The sequence below is a fragment of the Macrobrachium rosenbergii genome, chromosome 3 (genome assembly GCF_040412425.1).
Source record: "Macrobrachium rosenbergii isolate ZJJX-2024 chromosome 3, ASM4041242v1, whole genome shotgun sequence".
Taxonomy (NCBI): domain Eukaryota; kingdom Metazoa; phylum Arthropoda; class Malacostraca; order Decapoda; family Palaemonidae; genus Macrobrachium; species Macrobrachium rosenbergii.
Window position 1 is genome coordinate 36,768,517 of NC_089743.1, and position 24,064 is coordinate 36,792,580.

The 24,064-nt window shown below is 37.4% G+C and overlaps 1 long non-coding RNA gene across 1 annotated transcript; it reads right to left on the reverse strand.

The window, feature by feature from the left end:
• Window positions 1–7,809: 7,809 nt before the first annotated feature.
• On the reverse strand, window positions 7,810–22,460 carry LOC136854493 (uncharacterized). The gene is made up of 4 exons (XR_010857709.1): window positions 22,303–22,460; window positions 18,174–18,265; window positions 14,098–14,309; window positions 7,810–10,389 (listed from the first exon to the last, which is right to left on the reverse strand). It is a non-coding gene; the product is annotated as an uncharacterized lncRNA (long non-coding RNA).
• Window positions 22,461–24,064: the final 1,604 nt, after the last annotated feature.

Sequence of the window (24,064 nt, forward strand, 5' to 3'; positions counted from 1 at the left end):
ACCTACATCCAAGAGACCAAGCCCCTTGTCACAAGATTTTTGACACTAGAGCCACTCAGCAGCAAGGACGAAAGCGTGTTTCTCAAACTGTTACATTATAACTGCCTTTAACACTTTAAGAAAACGAGCAAATACAAGTGAAAGAGGGAGAGTTAAGGTGAAGTTTCACCTGAACCAGCCTGTGATGGGCAAAGGATACTTTGATTTAGGAAGAACTGAGGTAGCTCTAACGAAACTGGTATCAGCAAGGGGAACATCTGAAGGATGCCAATAGCTGTATCCAGCTATTCAAGTATTTCTCTTCAGAGATACTGAATCAAGAAAACAATGGCCTTACACCACACAAATTTTAGTAAGATTCATTCTAATAAAGTTAGCAGGATCATGGAAAGCAATATATCACTCTATAATCCAATATAAATCCACTGATGTTGTTAAGACTGCCATGGCAAAAGCCAAAGGAACAAACTATACAAGGTGTGGTACCTGCCTGACCAAATCCACTGACTGGCACGTGTAAATCAAGGTCCGAGTGGGTGATGTAAAAAGACCTATGCAAAATGACTGGAGTTACAAAGAGTGGTGTTACCTACATTACATAAAGATGTGAGCACAGCTTTTGTCTCAATATTGGCCTACAATGATGTGAGGTTTGCTCTGGAACACTATCTTGTTATATACAGTAGATTTTTAAAAGAAGCTGGTACTGATAACACAAAACCCTGAAAATATAGACTGGCCTCACTTATCTACAGGACAAAGTTCAGTTAATGCTAGCTGTTTTGAGCCTGAGTAGCTGATGTGTCAACAAGAAGAGTAACAAGAAAAAGCTCAAATTATAAAATGCATTTTAGATGAAGTAAAAAATACATAAACAATTAGCTATCCTGAACTGTCAAATCATCTAAGGTGTCAAGGTATGAGACTAAGGTTATATCAAATTGCAATACACAACAGACCTAAGAAATCATGAATATGAAACTTTGCAGGGAAAACAGGTTCTTAGAGAAAAGAGGAACTATACTGAATAGAAGTCCACCCTTATAATCACAAATGGACAATAACGATACACAGGACAACATCATTCACAAATAGCAGAGACTAGCGCTTTTTTAATGTCTACAGGAAACGAGAGAACTGCAAGCGGCCTCTCTGACAACCTACTGTAAGCACGCCACAGTAATCAATACCTATCACTGCGTTGGAGGTTACAGACGGCAGAATACCAAAATAATTACAATAAAAAGGACTAGATATCACTGGTCACTGCAATTCACATAATGTAGGGCATATTCTTCACTAGTGAGGTTCCCCTATTGATTAATCACTATAGAAGTTAATTTGGAAGTCAGGAATTTGTTACCTGACATGACAGACAAAAATGGCCTTTGTGCATCAATGGTTTCTTTCTTTTGATAAACATGGCTGTTGGAGAGAAGTTAACAGGCAAAAAGTGAGAGAAACATGCAGACTAGAATAGAAATTGCAAAAAATTTTAACATCTTCCTGTTGCACGGATAAAATTCAACTTTTCACCAATGCCTTTATGCTGGTCTGTGGACAATGAACGAAATATAAAACTTAGGTCTAAGCCAAGCGCTGGCACCTGTGAGCTCATTTCATGCTGAAAGGAAAATTTAGAGTAAAAAGGTTTGAAAGGTTTAACAGGAGGAAAACCCCCCAGTTGCAATATGAAACAGTTGTTAGGAAAGTAAAATGGTAGAAAGAGAATATGAACGGGTTAGTTAGAGGAATGGAAGGGGTTGCAGCTAGGGGACGAAGGGAAGCTGCAAAGAACCTAAGTAATGCCTACAGTGCACTGCAGTAAGGTGCACTGACACCACTAACCAGCCCCTCCAGGGATGCTGGTCTAAGTAAAGAAAACGAAATTACTGAGTCTAAAGCCAAAATGTTTCAAAGTCATGTTGGGTCACCTTGAATACAGGCCATTGTGGCAATGCTAAAATGAATGAAAGCTGCAAGTAAGAGATTGGTCACTGATAAACAAAGCCTATTATTCAACTCAACCAGGAAGAACAGCTTCCATCCCCATATATATCAGTGCTGCACATACATCTGTGGGAGATACATGAACTCCTAGAAGCAAACTTAACCAAGGATATGATATGGTTACTCTGAGACACTGGACTGCTGCATCTACTTTTAATATTACCAAAACTGACACATCTAAGGGTTTCAATTCCAAGCAGAAACCATCATTGGATGGATAGTAATCGTATATTATTACAATTATTTTTAATATTCAAAACAATAAAACACAAACATTTAAATCTTGTTAGGCACTTGGCTCCCAAAGCAAGCAAGCTTCCACAAGCAAATGAAAAATATTACTGGTAGCAACTTAACAAACAAGCAATAAAAGGCAACTACTAAAGCATCGGTCTCTTGGACTTTTATGAGAATCAGCACCAATATTAGTGTCGTGATGACCATTCAACAATCTTACAGTTAAAAGAAAGAAAACCTTACAGTACTGTGTAGTGTGACAACATTGCATGTAAACAGATGGCGCATGCTGGTGCTCTTCGATAGGAATAACATGTTTACTATTGTGAAACGAAGCACAATAGAAACAGATCCCTACAGGACACCAGCAGGAATTGGAAAACTCAAGGCAAAAACCTTCTGGTCACAACAGAGAGGGATGCAGGCTTTAAAGCGAGCTATTTATATTGTGTGAATTACACGATGCAATGAAATTTACCAAGTGAGTATGCCTCGGGAAAAGATGAGATTCCCACTGTGGGGAGGAATGCAAAAGAAAACTAGTTCAACCAAAAGGGAAGGGGATGATAAGATACATAAGGTATACATATTGATTTGTTACACCAAAAATGCTTGCTATTGCAATATCCTCAGAAAAAGCAAGGGAGCGTCATATACCAAAATATTAACTAAGCACACAAAAGAAATTGTACCCTGGATCTCAAGGTTATGAAAAAATTAATGATGTACGCTTCAAAACAACACTGAAGAAAGCTTTTTAAAAACAATAATGAGAAAACACATGTAAAACAGTTTCTGTAATTCGTATAATAAAGAATTCAACCAACACCCATTATAATTACTTGCAGCTCAATCATATTCACAAGGCTAATTTGCATTTGCACAAACAAGAAATACGACGACGACAGCAAGATAAATATCTTGCAATAAATAAACACACCAAACATTATAATAAACATCAACAGGAAATATCTTAGTTTAAAATAGGAGCAGAAATATCTGGTAAAAAACTTTAGACTAGTAACTGCACAACTGGTCTCCCTGCTCTGACCAGCAAAAAGGAATATGAAATCAAGGCCAATGGACAAGCGCTGGTGGGACCTATGAGGTCATTCACAGCTGAAAGGGAAACAGAGTAAAAAGGTTTTAATAGTGTAACAGGAGAAAAACCTTGCAGTTGCACTGAGTCAATTGTTCAGAGAGGGAGGAAAGTAAGATGGGATATAAAGAACATGAACAGGGCTACAGTAAAAGGAATGAAAGGAGTTAAAGCTAGGGTCCTGAAGAAATGCCTACAATGCACCATGTGAGGTGCAATAACAGCACCACCCCAGACCAGCAAAAAAGGGCTTTGGTAAAACTAGGAAGGCTGTAATACATGTGAAAATTAATAAGTACGAAAATTAATTTCTGGAGAGAGAGAGAGAGAGAGAGAGAGAGAGAGAGAGAGAGAGAGAGAGAGAGAGAGAGAGAGAGAGAGAGAGAGAGGTTAACAAAACTTTAAAAAAATTTATTAAAAAGAAAACTAAAATAACTTGCAATAAGCAAAAAATTCTACATATACAGTACTTAAACACGTAACAAACCTTTTACATTTTCCAAGTCAAGATAAAATACATTATTCTGTGATCAAGAAGGAAAGAAAAAACAAGATGCTGCAAAGAAAACATATCTGGAGATAGATAAACATGTAAAACCTTTACAACTCTTGTGTTTCCTTTCTCAACAATAATGATGACATAGCAGTCACTCTAGACAGATATATTAATGATTACATAACACAATACGACATCTCTTACAAATGTATGATGTATTTTGGTTATTAATACCCTCAACCCTATGGCTACTACAAAATCTCCAATAGCTTTTGTTATAAAAAAAAAATTCATAAGGCAGTGTTATGCATTATTCTTATTACAGGTAATATTAAAATTAGAAATGAGATTATTAGAAATTAAATTAATAAATAAAAGATAAAAATCTAAGTCAATTATAGAATACAGGGACAATTGCTTTAGGGTAGTAAAGCATTGCATCTTAGCTTGAACTTTTGAGGTTCCATTGCACAACATCCTCAGGGAGACTGCTCTACTGTCCAACGGTGTGAGCAATAAAGAACCTCTGGAACTGAGAAGTTTAACAACCAGGCACAGATGCTTGGGATTCCAAGAGCTCAAAATCAAAGACTGACATGTGATGAGAAAGAAGCTGAGCATTTAGTGTGAAAATTCATTGGTATGGAAATGAGGAGAGGAAGGACACCAACAAAGGCCTCGATCAAAGGGGAAGTGGGGTAAAAAGAGCAAAGTAGCAGACAAGTGTGGAATGAACTTGCTGGACAAACAAATCCACAGTTATTTATGGGTATACATATATTAAAAAATAAATCTGCACAGAGAACTTTCGGGATTTTGTTAGATTCCCCTTCTCAATATCAGATTGAAAAGGGGAATCGAACAGATTCCCAAAAGCTCTCTCTAGAGATTTATTTTTAAATATATTTATACCCATAAATACCTGTGGATTTGTTGCTTCATTTCAAGACTCATGCTACTATGAGTATTTTTTAATGAACCCGTTATATATCAATCCATAAAAGTGAAACTTGGGTGCTAAAACGTCACTAGTTGTTGATAAGAATTCTGTGGACAAAATTCAAGCCAACTCTGACATGAAAGTTCACTGGAAGTCCTCTTTTGAATGCCATTTTAGGCAAGAAAGTAAACCCAAACCAGATTTCACGCTAGAGGTGAAGGTTTAATTACATAAAAAATATCAACATCTTGTATCAAATCACTATTAAGGCCAAAGTTATTGAATATTAAAAAACGACAGCACACAACCTGTAGCACCTCGCACAAAATATAAGTTCTCCTAAATACAGGAACAACTGCATTGCTAGCATGAACAGTTTAGATTAATGGTTTCTGCATCTAGCTAAAACAATGGCAAAAATGCTAATAACGAATCAAGAAAACATTTAATAAAGGAATGTTACCACAATTACTGTAGTTGCCCCTCAAAGGAATAACTTTGAAAGTCTCAGACTAAACCAATAGAGAGATTATGAAAGTATGCACTTGAAGAAACTGGTGCAATTATTGAGAAATGATACAGTATACAATTTAGGCCGAACCCAAGTGCTGGGACCTACAAGGTCATTCAGCGCTGACCAGAAAATTGAGAGTAAAAGGTTACAAAAGTGCAACAGGAGGAAAACCTCGCAGTTGCACTATGAAACAATTGTCAGGAGGGGGTTGAGGAAAGTAAGATGGAAGGAAGAGAATTATATAGAGGTACAGTAAAAGGAATGAAAGGTGTAACAGTGGGAAACATCGCAGTTGCACTACGAAACAATTGTTAGGCGAGAGTTGAGGAAAGTAAGATGGTAGAAAGAGAATATGAGCTGAGGCACAGTCAAAGAAATGAAAGGGGTTGTAGCTGGGGGCCGAAGGGACGTTGCAAAGAACCTTGAGTAATGCCTACATTGCACCACATGAGGTGCACTGAGGGGAAAAGGAGGGTGCCCAGGAGGCAATGATGATGTTGATGAGACGAGAATGAAAAAAAAAAAATATGCTTGGCACAGAAACCTGGATGAGTAAAGACAAATGAATTGCAAAATGAAAGAAAGCAGAAGGAAAGGAAATAAGAAAAAAAAAATAGAGGAATGGTAGCAGTACAAAGACTTTTGAATTATTAAGAGAATGAACATGAACAGGATACTGATAAGACATGAGCCAACAGAGAACATGATATCTGAAGACAGAAGGCAATACCATAACACACAGCTTGTTCAAACCAGCTGGAGAACTATGTACTGTAGTTATTTAAGGGCTGACCAGAATACATCGAATTTTCATAAATATGATCCTATGATCGACTATAACTTCTTTCAAACGAACACCATATTCTTTGAAAGCCTGAATTTCAAGTAAATGGCCCCTGTGGGCTTGTTCCATATGAATACGGGTTTACCTTCAGTAAAATAATAATAATAATAATAATAATAATAATAATAATAATAATAATAATAATAATAATAATACCTTTCACAATAAGTGAATCTTCACTTGGAACAATCCTTGAAAGCACTGACCTGCAAGGGGAAGATTCCACAGAACAGAATACCAATAACAAAAGAGAAAACAAAGAGTAAGAAATAATGACTGAATAACAAAAAACAAGAAAAATGCTATACAGTACAAAAAGATCTGATAAACTTGAGTAGTACTTTAAAGGAGATGGGGCAAAATAAACAGACACATCACAAAGTATAAAATGCAGAAGAATAAGACTGTTGGAATATGGTATAAAAGTGTGAGAGGACAAAAGAGAGATAGGTCGAAAAACTGAGGACAGTCAATTTGGCTTAGTACTAGGAAACATACCCCAAAACAATCTTCATCAAGAGGTAACTGTATAAGCTTAAACCCTGTTAAAGTACAGAAGTTCTCAGAGAGACTGTCCCATAGCACAATGGTGTGAGGAAAGGACCTCAACATGGAGCATAATGCAAAGTGGAGAGGCAGTTCTGTTATCTTTGAGAATGATTATGCTGTGAGGCTGGAACTGAGAAAGCAGTCATTAAAGAAAATACAAATTTTCATAATAAAATTTATTATTTGGATACTTACCTACTGTTAAGATAGCTTATACCTCCCCGCCTATCAGAGAGGAGATGTAAGCTATCTTTATCAGTAGGTAAGATTCATCCCAAATAATATATGAGCCATAATCTGGCTCAAATGTTAAGATATTAAAGGAATACTGGAGAGAAGAGTATGAATTTACAATGTCTATCCAAAACCTTCGTTACTGGAAACAGCAAAAGAGGACATAACGAAAGAAAATGGAGGAGAAATTGACAAAGAAAGAAAAAGGAGGGGAAATTGATAAGACAAGATAAAAAATGACTGTGCTTTGTGGCTAGTCTGGGTTCAGGCAATCATTCCCTAACTGAGAACAGAGAAGAGATGTGGACAGGTGATAAAATCTTCAAGATGAAAAGGAAAGAGCAGCAAGAAAATGCTAAATGTGAGAGTAGTGAAGCTGAAGATATCTGAGGACTAGGACCATAGGGTAAGTCAGGCTAGAAGTCCATCGATGGAACGGAATATAAAATTTAGGCCAAATGCCAAGTGCTGGGCCCTGTGATGAGGTCATTCAGCAATGAAAGAGAAATTGAGAGTAAACAAGTTTTAAAGGTGTAACTAGAGGAAAACCTTGCAGTTGCACTATGAAACAATTAGGAGAGGGTGGAAAGTGAGATGGAAGACTGATATGAACTGAGATACAGTAGAAGTAATTAAACAGATTGCAGTTAGTGGCTGACGGGACACTACAAAGAACTCTAAGATGACTCCATGTGGGGTGCGCTGATGACTCTAACCACGTATGGTATACAGAATATACGATTTAGACAGAAGGCCTAGGGCATGGGACCTATGAGGTCATTCAGTGCTGAAAGGAAAATTGAGAGTAAAAGGTTACAAAGGTGCAATAGGAGGAAAACCTCGCAGTTACACTATGAAATAATTGTTAGAAGAGAGTGGAAAGTAAGATGGAAGAGAGAGAATATGAATGGAGGTACAGTTAAAGGATGAAAGGGGTTGCAGCTAGGGGCCAAAGGGACGCTGCAAACAACCTCAAGGGATGCTTACAGCACACTGTGTGAGTGCACTGACACCACTACCACCCTATGGGGGCCCTACGGTTTAGAAGTACATACAGGGAAGAAAATGGAGAAAACTCTTCTGAAACCTGACAAAAGGAATCAGCTTCTTTTGTCTTAATCTGGTTTTACGACATTAACAGCATTTAGCATTCAATAGCTTAACAAGAATAATGATTTAAGACTTCTCAATCCCTTACACTCAGAGGTTTTCCCACAAATCTTTTCTTTCTGTGGGCAAAATATATAATTCAGAAAGTATAACTGAATTTTTAGAAAATCAAACCTTCTACTATATAGTATCTTAAGTTGTTACACATCTAGAATAATGAATGATGCAGCACTTGCTACAATGTTTTCCCTCCCAGGGACACGTCTAACACTTCCTTCAAAGCTAAATATGGCAAAACACCAAATACTTTCATTTGCAAATAAGCACCAGAAATACAGTTTTACATTTGCTACAGAGCCAAGAGTCTTCTTTACCAATCAAATTTCCTCTAAACAATTTCTAATTTGCTAAAATTTCGAGACTGTGAAGCACTAACTTTCTAAGATTTACTAAATATTTGCACGGAGTTACTGTCATCTAAATTACTCATATATAACTGAAATTCTCTCACTTAACTTTTACTACTCACGGAACATCTGGCATAATGAGACAAGGTTGAAATTAAGCAATTACTACACATAAGCTACATATACATAATTGCCAATTTGCTTACCATTTTTAATGTGCATCCACGACTGTGAGGAACATTTTGTTATTTTGTATACTGCCTGACAACTAAATGCCTGCTTGTGGGCTAAGAGTTACAATGAAAACAATCTTACTCCATTAATTCTATAAAGAAAAGCATCACAAATATGTTCAGACAGCCAAAATAATTACTTATCCTTTTTGCCATTACAATGTAAAACACACAAATGTATTTAAAAACACCAATTTAGTCTTAAAACCATAATTGTCACAGTTTCATGAAAAACTTATTATTTTCACTTGTGCCTAGGCAATCAGGAAACTTACTATAGATAAATCTGATGGTTATACTAATTGGTGTGGTCTCCATAGGGTAGGGAAGTTCCACCCTGCCTTCCCATTTTGTCTATCAATGGTCTCCTTCCTCAAACCTATCTGCAGACACAAGATATGCACCAGTCAGATGAACTGAGATGAAGGCACTCCCAGCGATAAAAATATAAATGTATAAAATGTGGAAGAAAACAGGACATATATAAGGGAAAGAAAGAATTAAATTAAAGAAAGAAAGCAAGGAGAAAGAACAGGGACAAAGACAAAGAGCTCTGAACCTGTGAAACATAAAACTCTTTTCATATTCAGCAAGAATTCAGCAATATAAACCATTTCTTTCAAATTATTGTGGTACTGTGATTAGAAAATAGGACATCTTAACATTACTGAAGGTGAGCAAAAATTTTCATTAAGCCTAACAGACAATTTATCTGCGAAGTAAACTTCCTGAGAACAGAAAGTATTTACTGAAATAAGAGATTGGAGATAGGGAAATATTAAAAAGTAAACAAGAGTAAGAGATAAATGAAATAAAGCCACTGTCGACCAAAGTCAGAAATAATATGGCAATGTGCATGGCATTTTATGGGCGCATTACATCCTGTTGTTGCAACTTCCAAACTGACACCAGCAGGAAGACCATGTCATACTTCAACAGCGGTTCAGGTAGATCACCAGTTTCCATTCTCCCCAGTGGTTAAGACAGCAGAGCATCCAAAATGATGCTGACAGGATAATGCTTCAAATTGAACCAGGGATCAATGACCAACATGTCCACTCTTAAAATTTCTGACTCTACTGAACGTTCACAAACATCCTGTCACTGGGACCAACCACAGAATCTGGAACAGCAACTATGATGCAAAACAAGTCCTGCCATCCATTCCTCTTTCAATTTTGGTGGGGAGCCTTCTTCATATCTGGATGCTGACCTAGTGGGCATTACAAAAACATTCCTATTTACCAGGTAATGTAGGACGATGAAAGAAATACTATGCAATTGACTGATACTTCGATTTTACTCACCAGCAGCAATATGTAAGTGAAGTGACGAAGAACACAGTCAAATAAGCACCCTATACACGTCACATGTGCAAAAGGGACTGAGGACATCAGAGCAAGCATCTAATATGGGGGAAGAGTGTCTTTCACAAGTGAAGGCCACACAAACACTCACTCTTTTAACACCACTTGGCTAGTCATCGCAATTACCGCATTTGTAGGCCAACACTGATGCTAAGGCACAAGTAAAAATAAAGGATTTACAATTCATATGAATATATATATTCCAACACAATTGCTAAGCGGAGAGAGACAAGAGAAAATCTCTATATAAACAAACAAAATATCAAGCTGTGGAAAAACTCTGATGACTCCGTCTTCCGATGGCAGATGTATTTGCTTGTAGAATTTTGTTGCATTGAAAACTCAGCACCTGGAATGCAGTTCTCATTTAGTATCAGATACAAGACAGTCATTTTTACACCACACTGCAAATCATTTTCTAAAAACCTCTAATAAAGTTTATACAGTGTAAATGGTAACTGATATTACTCCTTCATTGCTATGCGAAGTGAATTTTCTTCCCAATTCTAATACTACTCTTCTCACATGTACAAGATGATTAACTGTCACATTTATAAGGTAGTTCAACCAAACCATTTACTGTAGTTCTCTTTATATCCACCCATGTCCCACCTGCCAACCCAACTTCCTCTGCTACTGTCCCCTGCTGCAAATGACACTCATCATACACTTCTATGACTTAACAGTATGCCCTCAAGACAATAACTGTTTACAAGAACAAAGCGAATTCAATGTTCATTCACAGTGACTTCTGCTCTTTGAAACTAAGCCTCACCATCATTGCCTCCTATTATTATTACCATTAAAATAACCAAGGAGTTCATTTTACACTCTCTCACAGAGTTCTGAAAGACACTTTATTATCAACATTTTGTTGAAAATTTAATGAAGAAAAATCATGTATGCAGTAGTAGTAGTAGTCTGACAATCAGTAGTGAAGTGACCAGAGTAAAGGATGAGAAGAGTTGTACCTTTGGGAAACTAAACAAGTCTGAGAGATAGGTCATTATTCAAAGTGGTGTATTGTGCTACTTAGAGAGAGAGAGAGAGAGAGAGAGAGAGAGAGAGAGAGAGAGAGAGAGAGAGAGAGAGAGAGAGAGAGAGAGAGAGAGAGAGAGAGATTGCCTATGGTTCAATAAGGATATGCAGTCAAATACAATAAAAATGAATCTCAATGATTATACCATGTTAATGGCTTTGGCTGTTACTGTGCTTCCTTTAATACCAACCCTCAGAGTTCTTGATTCACCATCTGTTGCCTTGAAGTCTGGTCCCTACACTGTATAGGGCCTGAGTTACTTATTCAACTGACTCTCTCTCTCTCTTTCCAACAAAATTTAATCTTCTTATTGATCCAACTTCTCCAGTCTTCATTTCTCCAAGACCTCTTACATGACAGCATTTTGTAAACTTTCATCTAACCACCAATTGTGCTTCACCTCAAAGGTATCTGCAATTGTTGTCTATACCTTGTCTCTCCCACAGGGGTATGTTATGAAAGGAATGAATGATTATTCAATAATAATGTACAGTATTATACTGTAATCTGCAAAACTTCTGAAACTTTCAAAACTACTTTTGCTTTGTAAAACCTGTTCTAACCAGAGAAGTTTATGTTCTGTTGATAACTATCCAAACAATGATGATTACAGTATGTAGCTACTTGCTATATATACGTCTGCCTATTCCCCAAAAGGAGCAGTCACAGGCATGTTTGAATAGAAGAAAGACCTGAGGACAACTGTTCTATCAGCTGAGTGTTTCCCATTATGTGGGGTACCTCAGTATCTAAATATCTTGACTCTCCTTCTCAATTCAGTTTAAATTGCATGTCTTTTGTTGACATCTTGTTTAACAGTATTGTTTAAATTTTTCTTAAAATGGAACAGCCACGAATACCATTTGTGTAGTAGCTGCAGGAAACTATACAAACATTGAAAAACCTTTCTTCACCTCTATTTTATAGGAGATCCTTGTACTTTCCATACCAGATATATTCTTAAGTTAAGGCAGGGTGTATGGGCACTCCCATAAAGAAGAATTTCTTGCCAAATAGCAACGATGGAGAAACCAACAGGATCCATGAAATGGATAAAGGCAATGCAGTGCTTGAAACCAATCAAAGTTAACCAAGTGTTTGATAAAGTCAAAAGAAAGATGCTGCCATTTCTGAAAGTATCTAAAATGTTATATGGGGTAATTCTCAGTTTTTTAATCAAACCCTGATCCTCAGCAACTCTGACACTCATGTGGTACTGTATTACATACTCCAATTCAATGTTATCCTCTATCATACTATGGTCTTATATACCTTTTAGTTACCAAAGTTCCTAACAAATTCAATCACTTGAGGTACAGTGTACTGTTATATGTGACTTTTACTCTTCACTGACAACTAATGGTTTAGGGTTTAGTCACAACTAGTTTAAATGTTTGACATTTAGCTTCAAGTTGTAAGGGTATTTATTCAGCATGTTTAATAAAAAAAAAAAAAATGCATTGCAGAGTTTGCATGATCAGTGACCACTTCCCATCTGGGTGTTACACAATTCTAAGCACCAGTTTACCAAAACAATTTTCAGCCAAATAAACATATATTTGTATCACTTGCATTTATCATCAGAAACAGGCTATATAAATATCAACAAATGAAAATAGGTCCATACCCCATTTTGTAATTCAACAAACCATCTGATCCCTGTACTTCAGGGCAACCCTTACGTCTTGATTACAACCATTCTCATATACTGGAAATAATTCACAAATAATATTTAGTTCTCCAAGCTGAAAAATCATCACATTCCTTTTATGCTCTTATCAGTTAAGGGGAGCAAAACCAATATCCTGATTGAGTGCTCCAAGTACCTAAACAATGGCTTAGCAATAGGCAAAACCTGTGTCTGTACTTCAGATGTTGACCAATCAGAGTGGCAAGGTTTGGACACTCTCATATGAGCAATATCTGCACTTTTACTTGATTCTCTAAAACACATTTTGGTCATACAGGAAAACAACAACAGTACCTCACCACACCTTGAAGAGATCTAACACTGTTGGTTGTGGAATGCCACAGTACAGACTATCAATATCCAAGATTTAAGAATACGATTATGCAGTGACCAATTGGCATAAGGCCACTAACCATGATAAGTAAGCTAACATGACAGTCATGAATAGCAAGACAGAAAAACCAATGCACCACTCAACTGAAAGTAGGGGATGATGCCACTCACTGAAATAACTAAGGATGATGAACTGGGAGGAGGAGGAGGAGATGACAGTGACGTACGCACAAGGAATTGCCCAAAGAATGAATAACTACTTTGGTTATCTAAAAACACACTACAGGTTAGGATAGGGAACTGTTGGCATAACCTTCATGAAGGTGTCATTCTCCCTGAGACTGGACTTCTACAGGCACACAAAAAAAGTGAGTTTTCACACATACAATAGGAGTTCCATTACTGAAACAGCCATATCCCAACAAGGTCTGAGTACGACAATGAACTGAATGTAAAAATCGTAATAAAACCTGATACACAAACGTGATAAGGAACACCATTTGTAACTTGTAGCTCAATAAAACGATGAAGAAACTAAAACCAAACAGACATACAAAATACTGTATATTAACAGACTAGCATCATTCTTAATCTTAAAACCACTATGGTATAATTATTTTCCACCCCTATTTTTACATTTAACTCAAGATTTTGTCTGTCAGATCTCTGTGTGATAACCTGACTCACCTCCATAAACAGTCTGCATTTATCAGTGAAGATATTTCATAATGAAAAATATCACATAAAAGACAGTTCTTGCACTGCTTATACTGTATGTACTGTAATACTGTTATGTACTTAGTTTCTGTACCGTACTGTAACCATACTTTCTTCCCTTGTTAGTTCTTTGATGTACTTTAAGCCTTCTTTCTAGGTAATGTATACAAAAAACATACATATACTTAGCATTACTGTAAATACAATGTTTCTGTAACACAAAACCCATTAAACATCACATGTGTCACTTTCATGTAGGAAATCCCAGACACACTAACCTAATGAATCAGGACTGAAATGCCACATGACCCTTCATCAACTGTGCAGCTCTGGAGCAGGCCAAGGTCAACATGAAGATGTGCCTTCAATCTACCTTCTTCTTCTTCTTCATACCCATTGTCTTCCTTAAATTCAGGGGTCAGGTGCCTTGAAGCATCTTCTATAACTATTTCACTTGAAAGCATTTTACCACATTCACTCCGTAAGTGTCCTGGAAAAGGTGAGAAAGTTTTGGTCAGTGTATTGCAATACACATACAGAATCCGCAAAAAAGTTATATAAATTACTTATTTGTCGCTGCTAGACTTTGGCAAATCAACACACACAAACCATGAATAAGAAGCACTCAGAACTCTATCTTAGCAAGTACACACAGTAGGCCTTCACAGCACTTGAAAGTTAAGTACATCCATTTTATGAAAGTGTCAACTCACACACACATATGGAAGAATATACTGGAGAATGCAATCCTGTGAAATAAACATGACTCAAACAGATCCTATTATTATTATTATTATTATTATTATTATTATTATTATTATTATTATCCACAAGATAAACACTTATTCATAAGGAACAAGCCCATGGGGTCAGTGAATTCATATTCAAGCTTCCAAAGAATATGGTGTAACAAAAGAAAATAGGAAATACAGAAAGAACAGAAGGTAATAGAAAATTTAAAAGTAGACCAGTTATTAAAAAAAATTAATTAATAAGTAAATAGATAAAAACATAACTTAAAAAATACAAGGAGACTGCTGACCATGCAAATAACAGGCCTGGGAGTGTTGTATGCTGTAAATAAAGATTAGGGATCAAGTCTTATGTATGTCAATGGTACAGCATTCTTGATAAATGTGCTACATTGTGACAAAGTTGCTCTTCACAAGTTGTGAAACTTGACAAACCTCAATCTCTTCCTTATAAACATCCTGTGTAGGGGGATAGTGCCATCAGTGCATCTCATGCAGTGCATTGTATGCATTACTTAAGGTTCTTTGGAGTGCCCTTCGGCCCCTAGCTGCAACCCTTTCCAGTCCTTTTACTGTATAGTACCTTGGTTCATTTTCTCTTTCTTCCACCTTACTTTCCTCCCTCTCCTAACACTAGTTTTATAGTGCAACTGCAAGGTTTCCCTCCTGTTACACATTTCAAACCTTTAAAATCTCAATTTCCCTTTCAGCGCTGAGTGAGCTTATATGAGGTTCCAGCTCTTGGCCTTTGGCCGAAAATGAAATTTTTTTAATAAAATAAAGTTTTACATATACTTACCAAGTAATTACATAGCTTTTAGTTCACGTACACCGCAGCTTGAATTAAAAATTTCCCGGGTAACACTAGTGGGAATATTAGGAACGACTTTAGCAGGTAACCTCAATCTGTTCATGTCTTAAGTCCATCAGCGGGGAGGAGGGAGGGCTTCGATCATGTAATTACATGGTAAGTATATATAAAATTTTATTTTATTATAATAATGTCATTTTTATATAAGTAAAAAGTATATCTTAGTTTAACCAGACCAATGAGCTGATTAACAGCTCTCCTAGGGCTGGCCCGAAGGATTAGATTTATTTTTACGTGGCTAAGAACCAATTGGTTGCCTAGCAACGGGACCTACAGCTTATTGTGGAATCCGAACCACACTACAGCGAGAAATGAATTTCTATCACCAGAAACAAATTCCTCTTGTTCTTCACTGGTCGGTCGGAGATTCAAACTCGCGATCAACAGAGTGGTAGCGGAGAACGGAACTCGCTCACCCAGCGAGGAACCATTTTATTCTTTTATATATAAGTAACTTACCAAATAATTACATAGCTGATTCCCACATTGATAGGTGGGATACATGGACATATTCTACTCCAAAAACATTAAGTATGTAATGAATTTGAAAACAGAAAAAACAGCTAGCATTGAAAACCAATGCTTGTCGTTACCTATCAGATAAGAGAACTACTGGGATGCTGCCTCTGGTTGGTGCTCATCTTAACTTGTAGTGGCGTGGCAGTATAGCCATGGGTCACCTCCTACTTAGTGGGAACTCTGCAGTGAAGGAAGTACTCCGATGGCTAGCAAAGCATGATAGGTGCTCGCCCTTGTCCTAGGCGTAGCATCAAATAACAACAACCAGACAACATTGTCACCTACGCTGCGATAAAACCACAAACCATCCAATCAGAGTGGTGCGTGCTTCAGGTACAATGTACAGTACCCCCTGGCTCCGCAAAAAAACTTGACACCTTATTACAAGGTGAAGAGATAGTAGGAAAAAGAACTCTACGCTTCCTTCCATGATACCATGCCAGTCACTAGAAATAGTCTAAAGGCACTGAGAGATTCAACACTGTTCAGCTTCCATGAAAAATGGAGAGAAAACGATTCCCAATAGTTCGAAGGCAGAATGGATGTATGAGGCATGAAATGTATGCAAGCTAAAGAGGTAGAGGCTACTATGACGTCCTTAGCTTTACTTAAAAGAAGGCAAACAGCTCTCTTAATCCTGATTGGGTCCTAAATTAGAAGTCCATGAGGGCAATATGTTTTAGTGAGCGAATGAAACGGATCTTGCCGTATAACACTGACTTACTGACTGCAACTTATGCTCAAGTGATGTGAAACTGCTTAAGAGTCTCTCTCCTCTGCCTGCACCTACATCTCTCGTCTACCCACCATCCTCTCTCTATCACCATATGTAGAGGATAGTCCTCTGAAAAACTACAAAAGCACAGAGACCTCCCACAGAGCTGGAAGGGGATTGAATGCTCAGAGAATGATCTGGTGTCAAGCTGTAGCTGGCGCCAGAAGTGCTGGGCGCCAACTGAGATAAGAGCTCGTGACTGGCAGGCACTCGTGGGAGCTAGCGGGCGTCTGTGGTAGCTAGCAGGCGCTCGTGGGGGCTAGCGGGCATCTGTGGTAGCTAGCAGGCGCTCGTGGAAGCTAGCGGGCGTCTGTGGTAGCTAGCAGGCATCTGTGGTAGCTAGCGGGCATCTGTGGTAGCTAGCAGGCACTCGTGGGAGCTAGCGGGTGCTCAGAGCAAGAGCTAGTAAGGGCCTCAATGCATGCTATTCCTATGGTTAATTCAACACTTCTTTCTTTCAGAGGGATGCCTTTATTGTGTGTGATGTAGGACAAATCTCAGCTTGTACTCTCATTTGTCACCTGGACACATCCACATGCGACGGGACAAAGGAATTTCCTCTTTCACAGCACCGTTAAATACTTACTTATTTGTATCAGTTAATACCCACGTGTGCCCATGGTTATAATTAATTTGTGAGCTATAGTCATTATTTGTTGAGTAAATGTAGTTAATGGTTAACCGAGTATAATCACGCCTTACAGTAACTTGATGAAAGGATATAATTAAGGTTAGTATTCCCAATCTTTTCATTCTCAATTTTTTTTTTATTACTGTCAGCCAACTTATTACAGCATGTTGTATGGCCACGGCTTGCAAGTAACAATATATGCACAAAATTCATTATATACTGTAGTTACACGCATCACACATTACGGTACTTTTGGACGTCTTGTGTATGATGACAGCAGTTACTTGATAATGAACATACTGTTTTGGTAGGCTGGGCTATTGTGACAGAGTTCTTGACAGATTTTCTGTTAGCTGAAATGTCACATTTTTTGGCTGTTCTGTCTTGAATTCACACTTAATATCTTTAAAATACTGAGGTGTACAGAATGTTACTAATAAAGGTTTACTTTCCTGAGGATAAAAGATTTCTAGTAAGATGATCGAAAGTAACTTTCACAAAGTCTAAGATTACCCAGTTTTCAAAAATTCCCCTTTGACTGAACCTTTCTATTAAGTTAAACTGCTAGAATGGCATTCAATAATAGAGTGCATAACAAAATCCCTGTATACTTCCTACTAATACATTCTTCCTCCAACAGCCCAATAATATTGAAATTTGTCAGATGGACTTTTTAAATCTTCAAAAGTTTTTCACTAACAACACACCGAACCATTCTGAATTTGTGCATGGCCACTAAATTCAGCAATAAAAGGCGGCCAGAGGCAAGAATGTAGTAAAGAGACAAAAGAGGAATCCAGACTTGCCTTAGGGACCACTATCTATGTCACCATCTGTCATCCAAGCATTCCACAGCACCAGCTGCAAAAAGATCTACAGCCACCACACTGGGAGCCATCTGAAATTAAAACAAAGAAACTCTGAGTTCATTTAAAATGAGATACAAAACTGAGTAATCTACAACCAAGGAACAAAGGAGGTTCAGATTCTACTACTTTTTTTTATGTAAAACTAACTCCCATGCATACAATGATGTATAAATACCAAATGCATTAAGGAAGACCAAAAAAAAAAATTCAACTGATATTTGGTAAATCATACAAGAGACTCGTTCCCAACACTATGAATGGAAACCACTCTAGCTCCAGCTGACAATTCAACCACATGCTGATAAAGATATACTACAGCTAAGTACCTAATCACTAAAAAACAGTACCACAAGTGGCCACCCCCCATCCCTTTAGTTCATAGCCTTAACAGCAGTATAGCTGACAAGAAAGACAAAGATTATTGTGCATAATACTTCCATATAGTTTTATACTTATGTACAATTACAGTACAATACTACTGTGGGTTCCTACCCCAGCAAATAAACGATGCTAAACTGTATATTTACTAGTGTATAAATTTACTGTTTAATTTTAAAAATCAAAAACCTACATGGATGTATCCATACCCTACAATGAATAAAAGGTACATGTACTGTACATCAGACAACTATCTGGCAACCTGTCTGCCACACAAAGGGATCAATTCGATTTCCTTACATAAAATACTGTAACATGCAACGACTATGGTCCCCAGCATTCATGGGTAAAGAAAGGACCCTAATTCTAAGACCACTCACATAAATTACTTAAAAAATCAAATTACTCTGTTTTGCTGTATAGCCTCTGAGTGGGTACCTATAATTACAGCAAAGTCTGGCCAGTCCCATGAGAGTTCAGAGCTTAGTTATCTGGACAAACAATCTTTTATAACTACAGCCAAGGATAACTGACAATTCTCCTATTAAGCTTTACTCACTTTTACATAAGTTAACTGATGGGCAGAGATCACTGTAAAAAAAAAAAGCAGTGATCCAAATGGGGTCATTAAATTGCTTCATCCCACAGCACAACACAGTAGGGCACCGTAGGGTAATGCATAAAGACGCCATGCTTGAATTTTAAACTTTCCAAGACATTACGCTGTACCTGTCTTTTGTCATCTTATCTCAGATTTCACCTCCATTCCACTGGCTGGTATAAGCCCTTATGACACTCACCAGAGACTCCCCTGAACTATCACACAAGAAGTATGAACACAAGACAGGTCACACCAAACTCCTCCTGACCCTTGCACTCAGCAGCCAAGTGTGAATGCAGAGCCAGGCAGGTTCTCAACTACTGAACTGAAACAAACAAGGCATCATTGCCAACAGTTTTCCAGGTCATCATATCCACATAAAATTCATGATGGAAGTTTCTAAGGGTGGAATGGAATATTAAATTTAGGCCAAAGGCCAAGGGCTGGGATCTATGAGGACATTTAGCACTGAAAGGGAAATTGAGGGCAAAATGGTTCTAAGAGTGTAACAGAAGGAAGACCTTGCAGTTGCACTATGAAATCATTTTTAGGAGAGGGTGGATAATAAGATGGAAGAATGAGAATATGAAAGGAGGTACAGCACAAGGGGCCTTAGGGATGCTGCAAGGAACCTCAAGTAATGCCTACAATGCACCCTGGAAGGTGCAATGACAGCACTAACCCCCTACAAAAAGTTTCTTATGGTGCACATACCAATGCAGACAGCCACTCCAACCACTGAAGATGAAGAACTGTATAAACACTAAAACCTGTCAGCCTCCCCTTCCATGGAAAATTACCTGAACCTCGAAAGCAGCTGCGAGAGTGTTCAAGTTCACCCCTCATGCATTGGACTGCATCCATACATCCAGGATATAAGCCTGTTCCCTGGGCTCCTAGATCATCCTCACAAACTATTCCACCTAATCCACTTTCACAGACAATTCGCATGCTACCTAGGCATTCAAGCAATACCTACCCAAAAGGTCATGATTTGGCCATTGGAGAGATCTCCAATCCACACCAATCTGCAACCAAGTCAGACAAGGCATTTCATTAAGAAACAAAGCTTGACTTGCAATTCTTTACTTGTGCAAAACTGCTTTTAATGACATACCACTTGATCTTGAGTTCTATTTCTCACCATATTTACAATGTTTCACTGTTTGACCTCAGTCTTTGGCAACTGTATATTCATTAAACAGCTGCCCAGTATCAGTTACTTATGGCAAAGTATTTTACAAATTCTTTCTTAGCAATGCAGCAGGTAGCCTACATTCATGCAAAGAATCTCAAATGCAAACCTGTGATGGTCAGAGTACTGTAAAATGGTTCAGGTCAATGTCTGAGTAATGTGGGCATATATATGGTGGCCAGCTTGCATCCCATAACTACAACGTTAATGGCACTGAAGAAGACTGTCATCTGCCAAAAAGTGTCATAGTTACTTTGGCAACTGCGCAAGTTGTAAAAGTAAGCATCATATACTCCCACAGACTATAGTTAACTCCCAATAAAATAGGATGTAAGAATTTAACAAAACAGTTTCTAGAATTGACTATTACTCAACTGCATTTGCACAGGCAAGGTTTAATGAAAATAATAAAAAGCACATGAAATCAGTTAGTACAGCATACCTTTGTAAAAACCTATGATAAATGGGTTAGGTTAGGTAGTAACTTACATTTCTAATTAGGTTAGCCTGATTTAAGAGTACCATTATTTACAAACATTTTACATTTCTAATTTTAGCCTGATTTAAGAGTACCAGTATTTACACACATTTTACATTTCTAATTAGTTTAACCTGATTTAAGGGTACCAGTACTTACACACATTTTAAAGAGAAAAAATGTACATTTAAAGAAAGTCCATGGCTAGGCCTATTTCCACAGCTTGACAACTGGCATATAACTGCACTGAGATGTCACACAGTTGATATGGCCTCCTAAATACAATTATATAGAGCCAAAGGTTAGGTTAAAACTGTCATGCAAAAACCAGTCTTTTTTTTTATTTAAAGAAACCACAGAAGCAACAAAATTAAATATAGAATTTTAATCTCACGGACAGTATACATAATTAGGCTGGTGGCCAAAATCAGTAGCAGAATCTAAAAACTAAAACGAAGCAAGCAGCTCATAAGCCTAATTACATAGATTTGTTTTATACTTGTCAAATCAAGGCTTAAAATAAAATTACTTGCTTACAAAATAAAGAGAAAATTTAAATGTTGCGGAATGAGTAGGCCTATATCGCCCATCATCAACCTTAGTTGTTGACATTTCTTAAAGTCTCATCCATTTCTTGGCCAGGTTCGACTAGGCTGGTATTATTTCATATGGACAAAATTGCCGTTTTTCTGTTGTATTATGATGTGATTTAATATTTTGAGATTATTTCCATCGCAAATAACAAAAATGATATACTGTATAAAATTAATAAATTGACTTGTCAGGGGAAGGGTTAAGGCCACTCCATAGCAAAAGACGCCAAAATAATTACAGTTTTGCCTAACTTATATGGAAATTTTTAATGAAAATCCTCCTCATTTTATGTTAAATCATCCTGATGTTCTTAAATAAACTCAAAATCAATAATCATCCTAACAGAAAACCTAATGTTGTTTCAGATAAAATAACATAAATCGCGAAATAACCCGGGTTCTGAACAAAGACTCGATAATTTCCTCCATTCTGGTGAAAATATCACTAATTAATACAATAAAAAAATACCTGTATAACAAATACATTGACGGGGAGGGGTTAAGGCCACAGGAACAAAGAGCCATCATTTTAGGCTGTAAACTGCAAAATTTTAATGAAAATCCTCCTCATGCTGTTAAATCATCCTGATGTTCTTAAATACGACTCTATGTCAATAATGTCCTAATGATAATGTTGCTTCAGATAAAATAACATGCAAATCGCGGAGAACCGGTTCTGAACAGAGACTCCCTAATTTCCTCCATCTTCCCTAGCGAAAATCACCAACTTATTTCAATAAATACGTCTTAACCAGACAGTATTTATGAACTATGAATTAACATCATTTTTCATTCAGTGAACTGCATTAACTAAACCTTACCTAAAATGCGTCAATTTCACGGCTCAACACAATAAATACTATATAAAAGTCACAGGCAGGATGGGATCCCTGAGACGTCTTGTGGTGGTTCGTCAAATAACAAGTAAATAAGATGCCGGTTAGTCATTTGAGGAGCTTGATTAAATGCGTGCGCAGATATATATATACTATATATAATACCTATATATATATATATATATATATATATATATATATATATATATATATATATATATATATATATATATATATATATATACATATGAAGGTTTATAATGTGATATATTATTATGGCCTTGCATATGAATGATTTGAAATAAACAACACAGCTTATATAATCCTTTATTAAATGGCTGTTGGAAACAGCAATTTCAACGGATAAGTTGCCCCGTTCGAAGGGGTTTTAGGTAATATATTCTTCTCTTGATTATGTTGGTGATCGGCTTTTTCTCCTCCTCAAATCTATCTCTGTATCCGGTTCGATCATAAATAGTGATATTTTTTTATTGTCGCCACCTGATTTGCTGGTTTCGTTGGTGTAGAACTATTCGATTCTTCTTCTTGTTACTTCTTCGATCAGTTTATCTTGAAATCCATTGTTTGTCAAGAGCTGTTTGGCTCTTGAATTCAAGGTGGGTTACAGCTCTCCTAATTAACACAGGCATCTTTTTTGTTTTATGTGGATATCTAGGAAAGGAAGAGTTTTCTCCCTGCTGAATTCTATGGTGAAATCTAGGGAGGAATTCTTCTTAAATTCTTTGGCTAATTTTGTGGGCTCGTCTTTATCCTTCATTGTCATGATAATATCACCTTTGTACCTCGCGTATATACGTGGTTTTTGATGATTGACAAAAGTCGTTGTTCGTGAACCAACTCTCTACGTCGAGAGAGGCGATGATGTTTTCTGGTTCTGTGCTATGGAGGAAACCGATGACTTCTATACTGAGCATTTTGATGGAAAGTTTGGGGTTATAACTTCATCGAGTTCCTTTGCCAATTAGTAGGTGGCCGATGTCATCTGTGAAATATAGGTCTGATGGGGTTCCCTCCCTCAATGTCTTATGTGTTTTTTATCGTTCCATAGCAACATCCCGGTTTAAAATCACGGTTGCACTAACTATTTTCTGGAACGTAATCTCACTTTGCATTTTGTTGGCACATTCTGCAAGGCGTAGTACTTAGGCTTTAATTAATTTGTTGGGTTCTTACTTCTCGTAGAGGGGTAGTGCCGTCAGTGCACCTCATGCAGTGCACTGTAAGCATTACTTAAGGTTCTTTGCAGTGTCCCTTAGGCCCCTAGCTGTAACCCCTTTCATTCCTGGTACTATACATCCGTTCATATTCTCTCTCTCCCACCCTACTTTACACCCTTCCCTAACAATAGATTCCTGGTGCAACTGTTTGCCTCCTGTTACACATTTGGAACCTTTTTGCTGTCAATTTCTGTTTCAGCGCGCTGAATGACCTCATATGTCCCAGCGCTTGGATTTTGGCCTAAATTCTATATTCTCTCTATCTATCTGGGTCCTTATTGAGTGGTTTGAACTAACTAGCGTCGTTCAAAGTGTTGTCTAATTTTAAGTTACACTCACTTCTTCTATCCTTGATGACATAGACAGCAGCTTTGTCTCATGTGGTTGTCGTCATTCCGCCTTCAGTGCAAACCCGATTTGAGTGGCGGCGCTGTCTTCCCAGGGAATGGAACAGGGTTAATCTTCGTTTCTTTATCCATCAACTGAATGTGGAAGAACCTAGAAGGTTC